Source organism: Nothoprocta perdicaria, unplaced genomic scaffold (genome assembly GCF_003342845.1).
Source record: "Nothoprocta perdicaria isolate Ctin4 unplaced genomic scaffold, notPer1 scaffold_139, whole genome shotgun sequence".
Lineage (NCBI taxonomy): Eukaryota > Metazoa > Chordata > Aves > Tinamiformes > Tinamidae > Nothoprocta > Nothoprocta perdicaria.
In genome coordinates, this window is record NW_020454527.1 from 1,019,374 (window position 1) to 1,038,193 (window position 18,820).

At 38.1% G+C, this 18,820-nt stretch overlaps 1 protein-coding gene across 2 annotated transcripts in view; it reads right to left on the reverse strand.

Annotated features, from left to right (window-relative positions):
• DAAM2 (dishevelled associated activator of morphogenesis 2) overlaps positions 1-2,969 on the reverse strand; it is a 188,676-nt gene extending 185,707 nt beyond the window's left edge. For both annotated transcript variants that reach the window (XM_026034035.1, XM_026034036.1), the window contains exon 1: positions 2,900-2,969. The gene's annotated coding sequence lies outside the window, so the exon portion shown is untranslated. The remainder of the gene's footprint in view (positions 1-2,899) is intronic.
• Positions 2,970-18,820: the final 15,851 nt, after the last annotated feature.

The window sequence follows — 18,820 nt, forward strand, 5'->3', positions numbered from 1 at the left end:
TGGGAGATGCCTTCAAGAGGATGTTCAGCTCTAGCAATACCACCCTGTCAGTAAATACAGTCAGTATATGCCTGGTCCCAACTTGGTAAGAAGAAATTTTGTCTCTGAGTTCAAAAAGAACAGAATGATCTCCATAATACATAAGGAGCACAGCTAAAATAAACAGTGGGTATAGCAGCCAACAAGTGAGGCAGTGTGGTAAAGCCACTAAGATATCCAGAGAATCTGCTTACTCCGCTCTGTGAAACCATGAGACTGCACTTCGTAACATACAGTACAGGCTTCTAAAACCTCAGGGCTGCACTGTGACTGCCATAAGCTCTGATAGGAAATTGCTTTCTGTTCCACTAAGCAAAACTGAAAAGACATCTGCTCTGTCCTCCTTGGGTCTGCTTTCCAAGCTCTCCCTTGGTCAGTGCCTATCTTTGGAATAAACCTCTCCTCCTCCAAGGTCATGGAGGTCTCACAAGGTCGAGCCTACTTGTGAGACACCACATTTACCTCCTGTCAGATCTGCAGCTCCTTTTCCCAGTTCTCCTCTCACTCTTCCCCCTAGTGTCTAACTTTACCCCCTGAACTGTGGCTAACAGACCAAAAGCCTGGAATTATCTTTCAGACTTACGGATTCCTGCAGATAGATAGTGTCACTTCTTAATGGGATGSTGAGGTGAGGGACAGAGAGATGAAGAGCATGAAAGAAAGGAAGGAATCAGTTTAATACATTCTGAATCTGAAGTTGTTTCCTCCTTAATAACTCTCTCCCGCTCTCCCAGTTTTCATGAGTCCCACATACTTCAATGCAATGTTGGCTAGTGCGTTTCAAACAGCTTAACTGTTCAACCAGGACAGAGCGTCTGCTGCTCCCACACAGTTGTCTTGGCTGCAAGAGCTCTGAAGCTTTTATTGAGGTAAACACGTTCCTAACAAGTTACTAAATTTTAAAGTATTTTTTTTCTTTCACATTGCCAGCCAATGTGATTAGGCAGTTCCTAAGAAATTAATGCAGCTTCTTGGAAAAGGAGCTAGCTGCTAGGCTACTGGAAATACAACCTAATAGAAATAAAGAACACAAAGTGGATTCTGATACATCATGGTACAGCAGCCCAAATCCCAACACCTTCCAAGACTGGAGATTTCACTTCCAGTGCACATCCCTGCAAGATCTAGCTCTGTGAACATATGTTCCCTTACACACAGAGTCAGTAGGGCTGCATTTTCTTTAGCTCAGTGTAGCTTCCTTGCATTACATGGTATCGCTCAGCAGGGTTTAGCCCTTGAACACCTGCCCAGGAAAGTCTACCCCATTGCATTAGCCAGTACAGTGGCTGCATCAACCAGTCAGCCATGGAAATGGGCATTCCCACATTTGCTCTCAGCACAGAAACCCAGATCTGACTCATTTCATTTAGCAGGGGTGAATCTTGAGAAACTCCTCCATCTCCATCTCCATCCTCACCTTTCCTCCTGTATGCCCTGCTGTAGCAACTCATTTTGCCACCCTCAAGAAGAAAAATATTTGCAGACTTATTTCATTACCAAGACAACTCAGCCCAGGGAGCACACACTTGCAATTGCCTCTCTTGTGACTGCTTGTTGGCTGAAGCCAAATGCTGACAACACAGCACTCTGCATTGTGCAATTTGCACGGCTGCTCCTCAGCCCGGCGTTTTGTTTATGTTCCAGGGCGTCATCTGCACTTCCAGCACCTGCCCTGCAAAGCGTTTTCTAGTTTCAGGTGCCAGCTAAAGAAGTCAGTCTGGCAGGGCAGGCACAAAGCTCTGCTATCTGCCCGGGAAAAAGAGCTGCTTCTATCACGGGTCTGATCAGAGGAGGTGTGACTGAGGAGTACATTTGGTGTCAGAGTTGAACCCAAAAATGTTCTAGTTTCTTTTGGGGGAGTGAACACAGGACATTCAGGTGGGAGAAGGTGGTGGAGGGGGCAGGGCTAATGGCAGGAATTATAAACAGCACTAAATTTTAATTGTAAATAAACACAGTCCTAGTGAAAGCACCTCCTTCCTGTGGGGCAGGCTTAGTAATCTCTGGTCTGCTGAGGTTAAAAAATAAATAAATAAAAAAGTCACTAGATTTCCTTGAGGCATGCACCATGCATCTGTAGCATTTCCCCTGCYGTTTTTTTCACAGGGAGACTCTCCAGTAGCTGCCTCCCTCAGGAATGACACAGTTACAGCTAGTTTCTGTACATAAAAGACACTCCTGTTTCATCTACAGAACTGGTAGGCTTTTTGGAGAGCCCCTAGGACCAGGCTGGCACAGGCTCAAGATACCTAGTGTGAGAGAGAGGGACACCTCACACTCCTGCTAGGATCTGCTACTGTCATTACCTGGCAAACAGGATGGGACAAGACTGCATTGTCAGGGAGTTAGAAAACTGCCCCTCTTCCCTGAGAAGAAAGAGCAATTGCTAGCTCCTCAACATGACAAGGGATTAAAGAGTTAAAAAAAAAATATATGAAATGGCCTAAGGAAGTTTGTTTTGTTTTGTTTTTGCCTAGGGCTTACTTGGGATTTTGTTGTCCTGCTACTAGAAAATGGAGCTGGATTGCAGTTATTTTCTTAGTCTTCCAAAGATTCATGCTTTCCTTTCTCTCCTTCCCCCTTGCACTCACATACATGCAGACACCCCCATCCCCATACAGAACGGTGCCAAAGCCTGCACTGTTAGCYCCCCTGCCTACCTTTAGGAAAAGGGATCGAGACAAACCTGAATCCTGTGGGCTGCCAAGCCGGCTTTAGGTAGTTTCAGAGGAGAAAAAAAATAGAAAAAAAAACAGAAGAAAGAAAAGAAAAAGAAAGGCAAGCAGGGCTTGCAGGCTTGCAAGGATTTTTTCTTGAAAACAAGCAAAGAAATGCGAGTTGCTGTAGCAGCTGCACTTACACTGTAGYGCCCATGTCTCTACGCAGTTCCCCCCCAGTCTGCAGTCCTATAATCCACACAGAGAAATGCTTGTACTGCTCCTCTCGCTGGCTCTGCTCTGCTGTAGTGGGACTGGAAGTGCTGCTGTTTTCACTTTCAGACCAGCCTCTCTCCAAATCCTCTGACGTCAGGCACAGCCTCTGAGAGACGTTTATGGCATGAATGGTCTAAAAGTTTCTCTAGGTAGAGACTAGATTGCAGTTCTTGGTGCTTTGTAATTTATGCACTTTTAGATAGAAAAGTCCTCCAAAGGGTGTCAGAGAGGAAGTGGAGGGGAACTACAGATGTGGCTGTTAAAGTCTTGGCAAAGGACAATCCCTGTTCATTTCTGCTGGTTGCATATTATACCCACACCCAGGATGTAACTCTCTGCCATGCGAGTCCCCGTTTAGAAACTGGTATTTTCCAGCCTCTCAGCTACAAATATGCAGTGCACAACTATTGTTCTCATCATGCCTGGCAAAGAGGCCTCCCACTCACACACTGTCAGTCCACAGCCCTCTGCTGCGTCTAGACTTTGACTGAAAGGGGAGCAAGACGTCCCTTCTTAAGCATCTTTCCCAAATCCTCTTTCAGTTTTGTACCAACCTCTTCCAGCTGTAACATTTTCCCAGGTACACAGGGCAGCTTCCATAATAATTTCAAAATACCTTCTAGAAATATCCCACCTCAGACAAATCCAGGGTCAGAAAATTCATTTGATCTTTGATCTCTACTATGTTGTCCCTGTTTGCATTTCTATTTCTGTTACTATTTCTTACGTCCMTGCTCACTTACTGCTCAGCATGACACACTTCATCTACTGTGAGAGCCACTTATAGAGTTACGTAAAAGAGATATCAAAACAGAAAAGAAAAAAAAAAAAAAAAACAGGCAAAAGTATTAGCATTAATGTTAAGTAGTTAAGTAGCACTTGAAGAGGAAAATACTCTTATGGCATAGTCCTGCTGAGGCAAGTGATCACAAATTTGGACTGATAACAACTTCTTGTTCTGCACTTAAGACCTTAGCTTAACTATAAGCCTGTAAGTATCAGTGGYACCACCTAAAATATGAGGAAACTGAGGCCTGAGTACGGAGCAATTGGTATGAAGGTTCTTGAGTGAGCCCTGTCTGATTTCTCTTTAAGAAATTCAAAACTCATTCAATATTTTCTAGAGTCTTCAAATATGCTTCTATAGTAGCAACTGGGTTTTTTTTTAATTTATTTTTTACAGTCGTTTATTTAAACTTGTAAACAGATAAAAGAAGTGTCTTGGTACCACTTCTGGAGATGCAAATTATATTTCAAAATGTAAAGCCAATTTTTTTTTCTCTACAACTTACTGACAGAGCAAATATACTATTTGGGGCTGTGTGGATTTGTTTTTTTATAAGCATGTGTTTTCTGTCTTCTGTTCTACTACCATCACATTTGGGGCTGAGCCAAGACTCTTTGACATTAATAAGAATCATCTGATCAACTTCAGAAGGCTTCAAACCAAACTCACTCTGATAAAACCTAATGCCAGCTAGCCCCATATCAATTTATTAACATTATTACCAAAAACCTTGAAGTACATTCCAGAAGAAAATAGTGTCTCTAAGAAAACATTTCCACCTTTGTACTTAAAAAATGAGTCAAAGAAACTAGCAGATTCATTAAGAAGAACCTGTTCCAAGGCCCAAATCAGTATTCTGTTGAGCAAATAAAATATTTTCTTCTGAATGAGAAGAGCCTCATTTGGATTATACAAATGAAGCACCGAACAAGTGGAATTGTTCACCATTCCAGTTATCAGATTTGTTACTTGTCTTCTAATGACCAGCAAAGATAATTCAGGGTTGAGTGTCTTCTTCCCCAAGACCACCTACAGACACGCTGGCCACTAATTGTCTGAAAGATCAGCCATAGAGCTAAGTTGCTACCTGGTGGCAGCTTGTCCCATAGATGTCTAAAGGGAACTCTCAAGACTTGTGAGACTTCCGCCAGCTGCTTGTAGAGCATCTCCCCCCATCTCTTCAACTGACATCTTCAATTGACCATAGTTGAGTGGTCTACAGCAGACTCCAAAAAGGATTTCAGCTTTGCTGGCCTTCTCCTTGCTCCTAACCCATAAGCATTCAATTTTCCCATCACCCACTTGCAGCTCCATGCCTCAAACATAGCCGAGTCTCTGCTGTGTGTAGGACTTTCAAGAATGTGCACATCAAGTCTTTGTACCTATGACCATAAGACTGAACTCTGCTTCAGAAACACTTTCCTTCAGAAACACTAAGGAACTTCCACCCTAAAATACACAGTCATAGAAGTCACAGTCAAACTGAGACATAGTTTGAAACGACTACTCCACAAGAGGATTGCAGTATGGTAACAAGAAAGCAGTACAGTAAAACTCATGTATTTAGGAGATTTTAGAGATTATGCAGATAACTCTGAAGTTCAGTATGATAAAGAGAAGTTTGGGAACTGATATTGTTTTCCCCTTAATTAACAAATAATACACAAAGAACAATGGTAAAGAGCCTAAGCACTGGCAAACCGAAGTACCTAGAAGTGTGGATGTGATAAAACTGTCATGTTCTCATTTTATTGCTACTTGCTTCATTCCATCCACTGGGCACACATCAGCTATAGCACAAGCTAGAATGGGAAAAATAATTGTTCTGAGCTAAATGTTTTGATCTAAAATGCAAGGAGTTGAGTCCCATATTCTATCATCACAATTGTTTTGCATGGATAATGGATAAATATATCCACATCATTATGAGTTGGATATAAGTTTACATGGGTTGTTTTAATTTTGGTGATATAGTTAGGTATAGATCATCTCTGCTTCAGGTTTACCGGTTGATTCTGTGAGCTACTGATGTATTTGCATCCATACCCACGGAAAAGATTTCTGAAAAGTTGTTTTAAACCATTGTAGGAAGTGACTCAGGATAATTGCTAGTCTAATAGGCCCTCTTGGCTTCCTGGAGTCTTTTAAAAATAAATCCTTTGAAAAAAGGGAGAACGTCTAGGAAAGAAAGAAGAAAAATGGTGCCAGTCAAGACACTAAAATTCAATACTGTCCATGTAATTTAACTCTACTTCCAAACCAGATTCCCCTTCTATCTTTTCATTTATTATAATAATTGCTGTTAATATGGTGTATCACTGGTGGCAGTCCTGTCTGCATAGTGTCCTGCATGTGTGTTTTTTTCCCCAAGTTGTTTCTCTGACTTCTTTGAAGCATCTGTGCTCCAAGAGCGCGCAATCCAGTATGTATGTGAAGAAAGCCAAAAAAGTATTGTCCACAAAAGTCTCAAAGGGCTCTGGTTAACCTGAATTCACTATATAGTTTTGGTGGAAAATAAAATGAATCTTAGCTAGCTCTGAAAATAGCTAGTCAGGCTGTGATGTATTACAAAAAATGTTGTTTAATTCTGATATTACATATCTGCAGAACAATTTTAGTTTATAACTGCCCAAATTGTCTGGCCCACTCAATTCTCTTTGGTGCACTTGACTGGTGCAAAGGAGTCAGAGCCTCGCCACAACTCCCTGTGTGGGAAAGAGCTCATTCTTTCCTGCCTCTTGTACTGCCAGCGGCCGGGGTACAGTGTGCTCAGCACGTGCTGCCCTCTGTCTATCCCCGTGCACAAGTACAATCCATCAAGGCTAGGGCTGCTGCTAAATTTAGTTTGAGGAGCTCAGTCTATCCCTCAGTGTCTGGTTCAGCCTCTGCAGTGCGCTACAGAGATGCTGGCTTTGTAAGTCTTACTCCGCCACTGCACCACTTTTATTTGGAAGCAGGCCAGATGCAAGAGCTTCATTCTCCCCTGCTTCTTGCTTTTTATTGACTTCGATCCTGGAGGAAACCAAGTGTAAAATTCTGACACTCTATTGCTTAGCTATAAGTGCAAGCTTGTTGTATCATGCATTTATTATGACACTCAAACACTTGTCTTTCTGTGTCTAGTCCCCTATGGCTAAAGGGACATCTCAGGTACAGTACAGAACAGCACCAGAACGTGCCTCCTTCCCCCTTCCCCGATGTGCAAGCCAGAGTCCCTTGCAGAGGACACAGAAAGCTGTGGTGGCATCTTGGAATGGTCCTTCTCACGGGCATGTCCCTGTCTGCAGCACAGCACCAGCATCCCYTTCCATCACATAATCTGCTTTCCTGGCAGTTGTTTGGCCATAATACTGTTTCATGCACTGGTAATTAAAATACTAGATCCAGGAGATCTGGGATCAGTTTCATGCTGCCAAAGTAGTGTAAAATTAAATCTGCAGGCTAAAGGGGTGCAGAAGAAAGGGTTCTGTCTAAGAAAATAAAAGGAAAATCACCTGATGGATGATGGAGACTATTTGCATGTGTGGACAAACACAGAGCTTTCTGCAGGTTCTGTGTGTGCTCTTCTTTTAACATATGCCATAACTTTGCATTTCCTGAYTTCAGTGGATTGGAGGAAAACCTGGCTGGCTGCCAGACTGAAATACATGCAGAAAAAACATTCATAGCAATGCCAGCGCCAAGGGTAAGATACARCATCTGAAAGAGCCTCGTGCTCCAGGCTGTAAACTGATCAACTGTGGGGTTCAAGAAAGAAAGTCTTTTCCYTGTTCTCCCTCCAGCTCACATGTAATATTCCATCCCACAGCTGGCTAGGTGTATTGTGTTTTCCATTCTTCATGCTCTGAATCATCAGGTATTTAACCACTGCTGGAGGCAGCATGCAGGACTAGAGAGCTCAAGTGTGTTGTTCTAGTATGGCAGTAAGAATGATATTTGAGTGTGGTTTCATTTCCTTTATTTTTTTTTCATTACCAAAACAATTTGTTTTTTGTTCAGCACCACAGGGCTAGGTTGCTGTACTTGCTCATGTGAATATGTATTGGGACTCCTTTTGATATGAGGGACACATGCTGTCTTGTTTTATCAGTCCTGCACTAGTGATGAAGTTCACCTTCATGCAGAGGATTTCTCTTTGATTTCTGTTTTTTAGGGTTGAGCAATGTCTATGCTTGGGTTGGTCTCATGCATGAGAATGATTTTTCAATTCCAGAAGCACTCATCTCTGATATCTTTTGGGAAAAGTACTGCTGTAAATAAAGGATGTTTAAAAATAAAACAAGTAGTGCTCTCATATACAGCAAGTACATGCACGTGCCCAGTCCGCTAGAGTGGATGTGGTTCTCCTGTGTTGGAAACAAAACTACAGACGGTCTGCAGAYGGGATCTTTACCATCTTCGTACTGTGGTGCTGTGCTCTGCAAAGGGCTCCTGTTGAGTCTTGTGGAAGACAGTCTCATGTGATTCAGTGCAAAGGTTAGGAACATACAACTGTACAGAACCCGCTATTCTTCCCATTCATTTCCAGAAAGGAAATGCAACTTGCAGTGCAAGTTCATGGAGGTGTTGTCTTAAATATGCAGTAACTGGAATGCTGCAGCCCTTCCGACAGGGATGGAAGTTCTGCCTGGATCTCTTTCAAGTCAGCTACATTTTATGAAAAAAAATCTTTTTGGGGCAGAAATAAAGTGTGTTACTGGGACACAGATTATCAGCAACTTCCCCATCATTGTCTCCTCTCCCTCATCATTTTGTGGTAAACAGGATTTCAGTCTTTAGGAACAACATGGTTTTTTCGTTGTTTGTTTTATTTTGTTTTAATAAATCCTATTTGTAATTGTGTCACACTCCAAAGCAGGCTGTGTTTATTAATGCACTACTTCTATGAGATAGGCAGGATTTCCAGGATGAGATAGGTAGTGGAAAGTCCTTTCCCTCTTTCTCAAGGTAGTATAATGTAGTAYGATTTTATGAGTTAAATAGAGTGGTACCAGGAATCTTTAATGAGATTCTCAGCATATTCTAAGACCAAGACACAACACACCTTCAAGTGTGCTATAAATTAGTATATTTTGCTCTGATATACCCATTTCTAGAAGAAGAGAGGTCATTAATGCAAAATAATAGAGGTGAACCAGCTCAGATAAATCTCTGGACCTTCACTTCGTTTGTCTATTTACAGAACAGATGGACAGGCAACATGCTCAAACATGTTATTTTATAACATATAGAGTAATTATATAAAATTTTATATCTAAAAATGGTTTTAGAAGATTCTTGTTCTGACTAGGTACAGGGATTAACTGAAATCTACATTTTCATGCATTTTTCAGATGAACTTTACATATATATGAAAGTGTAACAATTTAATCACATTTGGATCAATTTAGCCGAGGCATGAAAATGACAGTTTGTATAAAACATGTACATATGTTTTATCTAGTTGATAAACTAGTTTATCTCTTTGATAGAGCACTCTCTCAGCCTGTTTCTTCATCTGAATATAATGGGTATTATAAACCTGAGTACATGATATATGGATGCCATGAGATTAATCTCATTCCTCTTTGTAAAAACCTATGAGCTCCTAAGACTTGAATAACAGAGCATTCTTGTCAGTTTGTTTTTGCTTTGATACAAAAAAAGAATATTTTTTTATATCAAGACGGAGTGTTTTATCACTAGTAGCTTTATTTCCATAGCTGAATGAATATTTTCTGGCCCTCATCAGGTTTCAACAGCAAGATGGTTACCTGTGTGACACCAGGGCAGAAACACAATTCTGGCGGAAAATTCCGGTATACAGTTCGGAAGCAATGAGGGACTCTTGGGATTTCTTTATATACTTAAGTGCTGAGAGAAACCACAAATCAAATTCACAGGGAAGGCTGCAGCTAGTCAGAATTATAAAGCCTTCTGTTTCAAAGCAACTGGTTATTGCCAAGTGTGGGACCAATCACCTGGACAATGCTTGGTAACAATCAAATGATAAACTGGTRCCTGTTCAAGGTGAATTTTGGGGGTGTATTTGCTGTTTCCTTCATGTTTCATGAAAGTAGAAGCTGCTCATGAGGGAGATGCTCAATGCACSTGAACATTCAGTGTCCTATAGTTGATATGTATGTAATCATGCAATGTAATTTTATAATAAAATGAAATCTATCACAGTTGGAGTCAATAAATATTTTGTATACAGGCTTAAGCATATAATCAGATAATAGTAATATCAACTGAAAGGAGCCAAAGAGAGTGCACTGTGGGCTAAACGGTAGGATAAAGCCAGTGAGCCTGCAGGAAGAGACCTTAATGAGCTGTGAACTGAGCACTTGCTCACAGATTTTCAGACAAAAAATAATTAGTGCAGATTAGACCAGAATGGATGCTTGGCTTATTTAAAATGATAGGGTGAAGACACATTTACTTCCTCAAGTGTAAAACCTGATGAAAACTGTGCTATATTATACCCAGCAGAGTAGCCCTCAGAAGCCATTCCAGAAGCAGGAGACAGTAGTTCAGTAACATTCCAGAATGGTACAAGGGATCACAAGATTGACTTCTTTGATGCAGAATTGAACTCTCTGAGGACAATTACTTCGTATGAGAGACTGGCCATTAGCATCCTCAGAGACTAGGGAATGCAAAACCAATTTAAATGCTAGAGAAGAATAATTAGCAATTGATGAATAAATTATTTTCTGAAACTTTGTACTGGCAGAGCAGCAAAAAGCAGTTAGCAGGGGCAAGAATACACTTTTGGCAACAAGTGGCTTGACCAGCTTCCTTTCCTCATAATGGTGTTACCAATCTGATTTTGTTAATATCTATATATCTCCTTGAAATCTTCATGGAAATTTCTACTCAAGTTAAAAATATACATATAAAGCAAAAGTTACAATGCCAGAATATATACAATGAATCTATGGGAAATCATCATTCTTCTATGTTCCAAAAATTGTTTGACAAGTTTTTAAACTATTTCTCTGGGAACTGGTCTGGTTTAAAAGTGTTTATCCTTTGCCTTTTGTTAGCTCATGTTTGCATTTACTGTCCATTAATAATGACCGAACACAAAGGCCTAAGGTACTTGTTTCTTTTATGAACTGTAGATAATTCCACATTTCAGTCCTACATAACATCAACAGCATGGGRAAAAATGGAATGTGGCAAGAAGCCCAGGAAAAGGCAAACTGAGTTGAATAGGGAATTAGTTGGAAAGATAATAATCCTGCAAGCCAATATTCATTAAGTAATTTTATGTGCAGTAGAAGAAAATTAGGATACACACTTGGCATTTGAAGACCTTCAAATGTCAAGAAAAATACTTCAGTAACCGTACAAATTAATTAACAGGTGATAAAAACCAATTATTTCTTGATGCTTCATGCCAACATGATTCAGCTTTACTCAGTGTTATTCTAAAACTACAGTAAGTAATCTAAACAACCACTTATCAGATCATCTAGTTGTTTTCTGAGATGTTATACAATCCTTTCTACCATTTATCTTTTATTTTTCTGCCATCATTTGGACTACATTTTGATTATATCCACTACAATAATGTGGGATTAAGCCTCTGAGCGTGTTCTAGTTTACCTAAAGAGCTAGGTAAGACCTACGCAGGCATGCAAAAACATCACAGCTGTGTGACAGAAGTACTTTAAATGTTCAGTAATTAATGTTACTAAAAAAGTAGTAAAGAGAAATCATGTCCTTACAGTGGATTGAATTCAGGCCCGTTCTTCAATTATTTAAATGATGGTAAAAGTAACTAAGGGAAACCAGTTAATTTTTCTTGTGACCAGTGATTTGCACTAAACTGTGTGCTTTACTGTTACAGCTTTTCTGATAGATAAAACTATTAGATACTATAAATAAGGAGAGATACATTAGAAGGTAAATGCTATATATCTACTATTGTTTGATAACAATATAACACAAGCTTTATAACACATCTACAAGGAGAAATTCTTTCTCTTTAGAATACTCAAAGAACTTATTATTTCAATTAAACCTATTTGACTAGCTCATCTGACAATGATTGATCCTAGTCTATATATCTGTATTTCTACTCAACATTGAAAAAAAAATGTATAATTTGCCTGAGGGTAGACAGAGATTTTGGGGTTTTCTTCCATTTCTTATTTGTACATATTGGTAGACCAGACTTCACCTCTGTAAATATAGAACCCTCATACGGAGTCCCTACACTTCTTAATAGGTTTATATAATTGGAAAAGTGGGGCACGCTTTTGCACCACAACCCCTTCATCTTGTGTAATAAAAACTATTGCTCCTTTTATGTGCCTAGACTACCATGGATACTGTAACACAGTCTTTTCTTAGTTTACAAAATAATATCCTCTTTGSTGACAGTAACTGTTGACAATGATATTTATTCTGTTAAAAAGCAGGACCTACGTGCTATCCATTTGTAGGAAAGAAACTACATCTGGAAGAAAATCTTTAAATGAACTTATATACTGCTGAAAGTCCTGTTATTTACTAAGAGATTCTGATGTGTACTGCCAATGGTTTTAAATATCAGGTCTAATATCTGATGGTTATTATGAAGGAACTTGGCATTGCCTTGAAAAAAATCTGATTGGAGTGCATAAAACCCACTGCCCTCTTCTGGAGGACACACAAGAATGCAGAGTTTAACAACTGCAGAGCTCCTGACTTTGCCATAGTACCTCTAGTTACAGAAGAGCTACAATTATGTTGATAATGGCATACTGTGAAGAAATGCTGTTGGTTCATAAATGTATTACCACATTTGTGTTAAGTAATCACATTAAGGAAAAAAGGCATAAAAAGTTGAGCTGCCAAGATACTCCCATAATCCCTTATAGCATACCAGATAAGTCCTCTGACATAAAAGATCGCCAAAATATCCACATTGCAAGTAAAATCAGTAGCCACTGGAGTGACAGGCACCACATAGTACCATTATCTAACAAATGAACTTTATAGGACTTTGAAACCTCATTTTCTGAAATTTGGACATACTGTATACAGACTGTTGCTTAATTTATGCCTCACAATCTTGGTTATAAACACCATGCAAAAGATCAAAAAAACAGGAATTATGCTTATAGMTTTCTCGACAATGATAAAAATAAGACTCTGATTCAGTGAGGAATGGTAAAAAAAGGGATAAAATGCAACACAGATGTTAGATGAGAAAAGGGGGGCAACTCTTAATCTATTTTTGACTTCAGACAATTTAATTGTATGTTCTCCAGTCTTATGTGAAACAGCATACTGATAATCTTASAGTCATAGATTCAGCCTTAATTTGAAAGTTATTTAATTCTAAAAACAAGCATTAAAACTCACTCATCTGTGAAGTGCTTGGGGGATTCTTCAGTAAAAGGTGCTAGCTAAGTTCAAGCAACAACTAAATAGATGATCCATGGCCAATATAGAAATGTAAGGTCAACACTGGGTAAACGAACATGTTTTATTTTTAATATGGTGACTAAGACAGGAAGTCTGCCTCTTCATGCTGGCTATTAACTGGTATCTGCAGTCCCTGGACACCAACCCTTCTCCATTTATATGATTTCTTAACTGTAAAACTGGAAACATGACATTGGCATGTGACAAAATCACCTGGCCTTAAACTCATTTGGCGTTTGAGACTGAATGAGCTATAGTAGTTGGCTTATTACAAACCAAAAAGTGGAAGTTGACAAAAAGAAAATCTCTTCTTTCCCTCATTACTTTAAAATATGCAGTCTTGTAAAGAAAAGAGAAAAAAAAAAAAAAAGACTGGAAATACTGTTGGAACTTGCTTAAGTAAGTGCTATTCTTCTTGGTTTCAAACAGCTCGAGAGCACTTCTTAATCTTAACATTACTATGATGTCAGTCTTCCTCCTTTTTTTTTTTTTTCTTTTTTTCCCAATATAGAAAGTCTTACTTTCAGTAGATGTTAGGATGTTGTATGCTTCAGTAACAGCAAGTATCTTATCCATTCACAGGCTTGTGGACAGAAAGCAGTATTTAAAACCAAACTTTGGGAAAAACAGCTACCTTGTAGATGAAAATAAACTGAGAGAGACATAGCTGCAAAGATTTATTCACTGTCCTGTTTGTCCCATGTTTACAATAGTATACCAATGCATAGGAAGTTTATTTGGAATTTTGGTCTTGATCTTCTAAGGTACTTAGTTGCTTGGTACTGAAGAGAGAATTTCTCTATGGTTTCACTCCAGACTGTGCTTGCATAACTGGGCACATTGCTTAATTTCTCCATGTCTTAATTTTCTCCAGTAAGAAAAAGGGCATGTAACCCACTCTGCAGCTAAATGTGTTAATGTTTGGCATGCTTGACTGAAGCAAAGTATTATATCCATGTTAAAGCACCTATGAGCCTGTATAAATACTTCTGTGTGTTCATTATGGCAGCTTCTTGAGGTCAATGTAAGTAGGAAGGACAACTTTCCTCGGTTATAGCTATTCTAAATTACTCAAATTACGAGGCAAACCTTCGCTTCCTTATAGACAGACTTCTCCAACTCCATCTCATAAAGTTTCACATCTGTTTAGCTACTCTTTTACCTTCACACATACKATCCCTCAATCCTATCCCATCCTCTGACAAATCCATCTATTACCTTTCTCTATTTCCCTTAATTACTTACTCTTCTCTCTCTTAACTCTCCCCGTGCTAACATCCCACTTCAACCTTTTCCATACAAATAAAACGGCAGACCAAAAGTCTCCCAAAAGATCTGATACCTTCACTTCCCTTTGCCTCCAAACTATTACTTCATTTTCCTGACTTTTTTTCCATTTCTATATTACCTAAAATTACTTTTTAGATTACTTTTTCTGGCTAGACACTTTACATTTACATCCACCTTTACACATTCAGTATACATCCTGTATCATATCCTCTATTTTAATCTAACAATACTTCATGAGTCTTAAAGTCTTTATTCTTTTTTTAACACGACTATAGYTACAGCCACCTAACATCACATTGTTGCAATTTACTGCTAAAATCTGAARAATGAAATCTTGCCCTACTCTTTACCATCATAGACATTCAAAATGCTGCTGCAAAAATCATCCCTTTAATCAGTCAGTTAGTAACCTGGCATCCTCCAGTAACAGTCTCTTATTTACGACATTTCATTCACGATCAAATGGCAGACAGGTTTCTGTCTATGAGCAATCAAGCTCATGTTATATTTCCAAACATATCATAAAAATGTGTAAAATAATGTAATTTTCTTTCTTTAAATCCTCTTTAATATAATATGTATACAACAGCTTGGAAAGATGGTGACTCTGAGACAGCCTGATTATCATGCCATTATCTACACTGTTTCCTTGTATTTCTCTTTTCCTGCATTGTTTCTTGTCCAAAGCTTGGACAGCAAGAGTTGTTTCGTGAAGGCTTTTTTTTTTTTTTTAATTTTGAACTTATACAGTCCTTAACAAAATGACTCCCACGACTGATTTTGAAATATTATGATAAATCAATAAGAACTAATAATTGTTTCATAATATTCTTTTGAAGCTGATGATCCCATCATCTTCAAACTAATCTTGCAATATATTATGACTATGAAAGGTATTATCTGGTAAAGAGAACTAAATACAAGAATATGCATTTCTCACTAGTTCTCAGACCAGAAAATCCCCCAAACCTCACAGCCTTTTCTACTCAGTGTAGATCTTGTGCATCACATTATTGTACATTATGGTATTACATCTTTCCCTCAGTGAGAGATACATCAATAAGGGGGGTTGGTAAATTTGATGACAGAATAACAGACAGGAAAAACTGCAATGCTAAAGAAAAATACAGAAGGAAAGTAGAGAATTTGTGGCAAGGAAATGACGCTGAAAACATCAGCATTGCATTAGAAATAATGTTAATATGAGTCTGCTGCACTTAGTTTGCGACAAAGGATTCAATTCATTGTTTAGTAGAAAAAAAAAGAAGCCAAAATCAGGCCTAAGTATTCTTTATTTTCTCTGTCATCTTTCATGAGATTTGTTTTGCTCTAAAACAAACAAAAAATTATACCTATATATAAGCCCTTGGRAAGATATTTTAAGATTTTTTGTCTTGACCGAGTCTACTAAACTATAAATTTATTTAGGAAAAATGTGATGCATTTAGAAAGAATGATAGAACAGCTATAATAATTTAAGGTACTTGAGGTATTTTAAGGTTCCTTCCAAATGTTATTGTCACCTATACGACAATGAAGCAGTATTTTCTAAGAAACAGATTGTGACAGTAACCTCAAAGACAGGTTTTCTTCTCAGTGGGCTAAATTATTAAGACCTGAATATGACAATTTAAACAGCAACTGTTTCAATATTGAACCCATAAGCAAAAAAACCAAAAGTTGCATGATTTTGGTTGGATTTTGGGATGATATCTGACATTAAAGAATATTGCCACATTTTTTTTTCTCATCCCATACAAAATGCACATAATTATCTTTCTGTATTACTAGAGCTTTTACAAATAAAGGCTGTACTGTTTCCAACAGAGCTCACATAACATCCTCAGCTGATACTATCTTTCAATTTAGGCTAAGTTTCAGATCTTAAATTCTGGCMATTTAAGAGAAAAACAGAGATGTTCTGGCCACGTAGAAAATATATACTTCGCATTAAAGTTTCCAGGAGCTGGATGATGAGGCAAATTCAGACTTTGGCTGAAGAGTTTTGGCCCTTCATTCAGTCCAGTTGAACTATGGAAAGATTTTAATGTTCTAGCTTCTAATGACCATCTCAGCCAAAGGACATCATGGTTGCCAAGAATAAGTAAAGTCTACGAAAAGTAAAACTTTGAAAAAGAAATACAAGACTTAAAGTTGGGCTTATAAAACTTACAAGGCTGTTTATTTGGAAGCATATTAAGTTGCTAGGTGACATAACGGAATACAAGTCCTTGAACTGTCAGCTCTCAGTATATATTCTGAACCATATTGCTTTTTAATCAGAAGAAAACTAGAAGAGTAAAAGTGGATGATTTGTTCTAACTACTAATTTAGAATGCAATAATGGATATAATGGATCATTTTAGAACATGTAAGTGCCAGATACTGGAGCTCTAGTCTTACATGCAGTCACATAACCAGTCACATAACCAGTTCTGTGATGCACTGACCTTTCCTAAATAGACTAATTGAATAAAGTTTAATGCTTATCCCTGAGCTATATTAGGTTTAGCATAAATGAAAATACWGCAAATTCTTCAAACACATGGTTACTTACCAGTGATGACACAGAGACCTTTAAAAGAGTACATTTAAAATGAACAAAAGCTCTTCAGACTTCCAGCATAAAAAGTGACCTATAAACTAGTATATTGTCTGGAAAAGTTAGGTACATGTTCAAGTTCCATTTCCCAAGACTCTTCTTTAAAACCCTGGGGATTTTTTTTTTCTGGATAATAATGAGATGTCCTACAGTCCCTGTGTTTTTATCTTATGACAATTTAGACAGTCAGTCTGGTCCTTTAGCTAAATCTTCATACCAAATAACTACTAATCAGCAACTCTGTAACTGTGCGTGAAAAAAAAAAACTTCTCCTCATTGTTCCTCTTACTTTTTTCTATCTCATTTCCTCCTAGAGTCCGAAAACCTGCTCTTCCCATTCTACACAGGTTTTTGTTTGTTTGTTTGTTTTAACTGTGAAGTTTCTTGCTTTTAGCAAGAATGGAGACTAGCCTGTAGACTCAGTAGAGTGGGCAGAAGATCTAAACGGGTTCCTGTTCTTAAGAAAATTAAGTTCAACCATGGAACAAAAAAAAAAMCAAACAGATATTTTAGTAATCTCTTTAAAGCTATGAAGTATGACCCACACAGCATATAGTCTTGTCCAACAATKCCTAAAATAATAATTTCACATTGAACTAGCACTTTCTCAAAGACTAGATGAATTCTTTTACAATTTCTACTTTGAATCTCACACTGTTCTTTTCAGCACTTCTTGCTCCTAAACTAGAAAGAAAATCTGCATTCAGCCTGCTGAAATGATTGCAGACAACAGTTGATTTTGTTCTTACGCCACTCCAATGATCGAAACAAGATAGCAAAGGCTTTCTCATTTCTTTCCTTTCTTTTTCAACAATAATGACTATAAAAATTTCAGTAAGAAGTGAACATGAAATTTTTAGCAAGTTCTAACCTCCACAAATCTCAGTTTTCTGGGGAGTCAGAGTATTTCTTTTCTATTTAAAGCAATAAACAATTCAACTTTGCTGCAGCTGTTACACTGTTTTGAACTTTGGACTTAATCACCTTACGAGCTCTATATTGAAGCAGAAACCATGTTGATGAGGTTTAGAAAGAACTATATTCATTTTTTTCCCTTCTTTTGTGTTGGGAAAGCTGAAGTAAACCATGGCCTTAGAGATTAGAAAAGTATGATTTGAGAAAGGCTGACATAAGATRCAGAGTAAGATAAATCATCTAGTCGTGGAACTTCTTGTAATCATGAAAGGAAACTTTTCCTAAAAATGCTCAGCTGTTGACTGACCTAAACTAGGAGACTTTCAAAAAATCAGTATAAAGTTGACTGAAGGTTTTCTGCAATCTAAAATTTATGTCTTGCAGATAGAGCATGTTCTGTTTCTCAGGAACTTCACACTAACCCCTTGGCAGTGCTCATATACACAAGATGGATAAGACAAGGTTTGGAGATATTAGCATGATGAAGGTAACAAAATAAAAAGAAGTTAACTTCCATCAAGTGTCTTACAGAAAGAGAAAATGCTCATACTATATGCTCAAATTCCTAGTACGGCCCTAGCATAACACCAGAATGATCTTAAAATAGATTATTTGGGGGAGGAAAAAGAAGGTCTTGAATGCAACTCCTCAATCAAAACTCTGCCAATGTAAGTGAGAATATAATAGTCTTTCTTATTCACAGCAATTTCCATTATGCCTGTCTTCAATGGTTTTTTTCTTTCCTTAGCATTTACTCACAGTATATTTATGTACATGCATATACCCTCTCTGCTTTTGCTTTGCTGAATAAAGCAAGTTATCCTGGCCTTTTTTCTTACAGCAAGATATCCT